The following is a 4,429-nucleotide window of genomic DNA, read 5'->3' as shown; positions in this document are numbered from 1 at the left end:
TTGATTTTTTAAAAAAAAGTAACACAAAATATTTGCTGAATCAAAAATTATTATATTTGTCAAAATATCGTAGACCATCCTGTATATTTGTTTACACTTTATGATTAAATTAAAGAATATGAAATAAATAAATAAATTATATCGATGATTCTTTAAATATATACACCAATTTAACCCAAAAATAGTCATTAGTTTTCAGAATATAACACTTAGAGTAAAAATGAAGGTGAGTAATACACATAAAAAATTAGATTGAAAACTAAAAAAATATTTTACTTTATTCTAGAGTTGGCAATTGATAAGTTTTTTGTTGATAATTATCTGTTTGATATTTAACGAAGGTAAATTACATTTTACATTATGTATGCTTTTTAACTTGATCAAGTCATTTTTAAATTGAATGATGTTAGGAAGAAAGAGCATTAGACAAAAATGACTATTGTTCAGGAGAAACAATAAACTTAGTAAATAAAACAATTTTTGCTTAATTTCAGTTATATTAGCTTCGATGCGAAGCTGAGAAGGTATTGGTTTTACTATGATGTGTTTTTTTTTTTATTTTTTTGTGTCTGTTACCACTTTTACTCAGCTCTCACCGAACGGATTTCTTTCAACGATACGTCAAAAGATCACAAATCGTATCTAGTTGAAGACATTACCTTCAAAAATTGAAAAAATTTCCCTCGTTCCCCGTAAATGGGGGAAACCTCCAAAAAAATTACAAATTTAAAAAGTCGCTAATTTTCAAAAAATTTTCAATTTTTTTTACTAAAAACTGCCATAACTTTTTCAAAAATGAACATATCAATATAATTTTTTTTTTATAAATGCTTGATATCTTTATCTATCATTTGGTATATATTTTTTGTAAATCTGACACTTAACCTGCCCACAGGGGGGGATTTAAAATGACAACTTTTTCACAAAAAATTAACTTTTTCAACTTAACTTTTGAAAATGTTCCAGAAGGTCTGACACTTTTATATATATCTTAAATTAAAGCTAATGTAATATACTTTATTATGCGAAAAAAAATTTCGGACTTTATTTTATCTTCACGGTGAAAATGGCTACCGAATGCTATTATTGTGTGAAAATTCTCGATTTTATTTTTTACATTTTTAACTTTATAATGCTATGACATATTGAAAAGTGTATGAATCAACATTATTTTTTATGAGAAATAATATTTTTTAATAATCCCTTTTTCATTCGACATACTTTATCTTAATTAGGATATTAATAATGAACTAGCATATCATGTAGCTTTTAGAATAATCCACCAATTTTTTAAAATTAAACACTATCTAAAGATTTGCATCGAAGCGTTTTTTTTTTATAGTGATTTTAATCACTGTCAGATATCATTATACTTGATCCATCTATGCCACGTCACCACTGTGCCGCGACCCCCCTGTGCTGGGTTTTTTTAAATTTATGTAATTTTAAATTTATCTTATTTTACCTTCAATGCGAAGCTGAGAAGGTATTAATTTTACCATGATGTGTTTTTTTTTTGTGTCTGTTGCCACTTTTTCTGCGATATTGATGAACAATTTGTCAAAAAATCACAAATCATATCTAGTTGGAAACATTATCCTTAAAAAATTAAAATTTTTCCTCGTTCCCCGTAAATGGGGGTAATCTCCAAAAAAATTACAATTTTTAAAATCGGTAAATTTCGACATTTTTAAAAAAATTATTACTTAAAACTCCCATAACTTTTTCAAAAATGAACAAATCAACATAATTTTTTTTTGTATTAAAACCTTAGATAGTTACCTTTTATTTGATATCATTTTTTTGAAAATATAACACTTAACCTGCTCACAGGGAGAGTTTTATAATAGCAATTTTTTTTTAAAAACTAACTTATTCAACTTAATTTTTGAAAATGTTTTGGAAATACTGCGTCCTTTAAACATATATCAAATTAATCTTATGTTATGTACTATAAATTAAAAAAAAAAAATTTGTCCCACGACTTATCTTCTATGTACAAATAGCTGCTGTTGTTAAAAATTATGCAATTTTGTTGTTAAAATTTTCGATTTTATTTTTTCAACTTTAAATTACTATAACTTTGTGAAAAATGTATGGATCAATACAATTTTTTTTCATAACTACTTTATGTTTACTTCTTTCAGTTGACATACTTTTTTTTTTTTAATTGGACCATTTCCCTTTATACAGGGAGGGTTTAAAACTTGAAACATACGTATAAAAAGTAGAACTTTTTCAACTTTTGAAAATGTTCCGGAAATATTCAGTTTTATTTAATCTTAAATAAAAGCTTATATTATATACTTTACTTAGGTAAAGTAAAACCTTAGTAGTAGTAAAATCTTTAACAGTCGGAGACGTGGTGTATTATAAAGCACACCATTTATCTAACAAACAAAAAAAATCTTGTGCCGGCTTCGCACCGAAGTGGTGGGACTCCGTCAAGTTAGCGGAAAAAGTGGGCAAAGGGGTGTTTCTAATAAATCAAACTTCATATTGCAGTCACAATTGTCACTTTTGTTATAGATATGTGTTTAAAAATCAGATTTATTTTACTATACCTAACACATTAATTTCAAAATCAACAAACGACGGCTATTTATACTGTATAAATAGTACGCATCAATAAAAAATGTACATTGTATTTCAATGTTTCAAAAAAAAAAAGGGTATATAGTAGTACATAAACAGCAAAGGGTCAATGCTGTAAACAACAAACGGCCTTGTAGTAATGCGGTGAGATATTGCGCCTACGCGTTATGCACGTGTTCGGTGGTTTTTTATCAAACACAACGACTGTCGGAATGTCTGGAATGTGTAATGGAACCACATAGAAGGGGTATTCATCATTTACAAAATATCGACTTAAACTTAAACGACAGCGTCGGGGGTGAATTGGCATGCCGGTATATAGGGTTGTGACATATCATTAGTGCAGACTCGACGCGTACTATACACACGTTTAACCGTTTGCGTGTAGGTACTCTGGAAAATGAACTTTTTTTTTTTATCGACCTGACATCGATTTGTCAGCTGTGGGATCCGACGATGGAGTTAAGGCGTGTTCGAACTGTCGGTGAAGCGCCGCCCGACGTTGTAGTACTATATAGGTCGTACATGACAGCGTCATAACTTTGAATCAGCTTAAATTGCTAATTTTATCATGCGACGAACAGTTGCCCAATCGGTAACACTAGTGTCTTTCACGCTTAGGGTACATTTTATTTTAACATTTTTTTGTTTTGAACCCCCCTGCATAAAGGGAAATGGTCTGATTTTAAAAAAGAGTATGTTGAATGAAATATGTATATAAATACTACATCTCATGAAAAAATTGTATTGATCCATACATTTTTCAAAAAGTTATATAAATATAGACTTATATATGTAAATATAAAATCCAGAATTTTCACACAAAAATAGCATTCAATAGCCATTTTCACCGTGAAGACAAAATAAAGTCCAAAATTTTTTTTTTTAATATTAAAGTATATTACATAAACTTTAATTTAAGATATATATAAAAGTGTCAGTATTTTCGGAACACTTTCAAAAGTTAAGTTGAAAAAGTTAATTTTTTGTGAAAATTTTGTCATTTTGAATCTCCTTTGTAGGCAGGGTCAAATATATATAAAAAAAATATACTAAATGACAGGTAAATACCTAATGTATCTATAAAAAAAAAACGATATCAATTTTGTCATTTTTAAAAAAGTTTTGGCGATTTACATAATATTAAATATTAGAAATGGTCCGATTTACAAAAAAAGTATATCGGATGAAAGATATATATATATATATAATTTATTTTGAAACAAAAATTTGTATTGATCCATACATTTTTCAAAAAGTAATAGTAATTTAAAGTTAAAAAAATAAAATCGTAAATCGTAAATTTTAACACTAAAATTGCATGTTTTTTTTATCTATAGCAACCATTTGCACATAGAAGACAAATCGTCGGCACAATTCTTTTTTTTTTGAACTTATAGTGCATAAAATTATCTTGAGTTTAACATATGTTTGAAGCTCGGAGTATTTCTGTAACATTTTTAAAACTTAAGTTGAAAAAGTTAAATTTTTAAGCAAGAGTTCCTATTTTGAATCCCTCCTATGGGCAGGTAAAGGGACAGATTTTCAAAAAATTTATATCAAATCAAAGATAAATATTTAAGGTTTCAATTTAAAAAATAATTATTTTGATTTGTCCATTTTTCAATAAGTTATGGCAATTATTAGAAAAAAAAAGGCGAAATTTACCGATTCTAAAAATCGTAATTGACAGGGAATGAAGACAGAATTTTCAATTTTTGAGGGTAATGTCTTCAACTAAATACGATTTGTGATCTTTGACGTATCGTTGAGAAAAATTGGTCTAGTGAGAGCTAAAAATAAAGTAGCAAGACACAAAAAAAAAAAAAAAAAA

At 27.5% G+C, this 4,429-nt stretch overlaps 1 protein-coding gene across 1 annotated transcript in view; it reads left to right on the top strand.

Moving 5' to 3' along the window:
* The first annotated feature begins 297 nt into the window (after positions 1–297).
* The window catches only part of LOC126904042 (uncharacterized), an 8,748-nt gene continuing 4,616 nt past the window's right edge, over positions 298–4,429 (top strand). Inside the window, exon 1 of the mRNA XM_050682678.1 lies at positions 298–341. The gene's annotated coding sequence lies outside the window, so the exon portion shown is untranslated. The remainder of the gene's footprint in view (positions 342–4,429) is intronic.

This window comes from Daktulosphaira vitifoliae, unplaced genomic scaffold, assembly GCF_025091365.1.
Source record: "Daktulosphaira vitifoliae isolate Bord-2020 unplaced genomic scaffold, ASM2509136v1 Scaffold_4, whole genome shotgun sequence".
Classification (NCBI taxonomy): Eukaryota; Metazoa; Arthropoda; class Insecta; order Hemiptera; family Phylloxeridae; genus Daktulosphaira; species Daktulosphaira vitifoliae.
The sequence above is the reverse complement of the archived record's forward strand: the minus strand, read 5'-3'. Positions and strand labels throughout refer to the sequence as shown.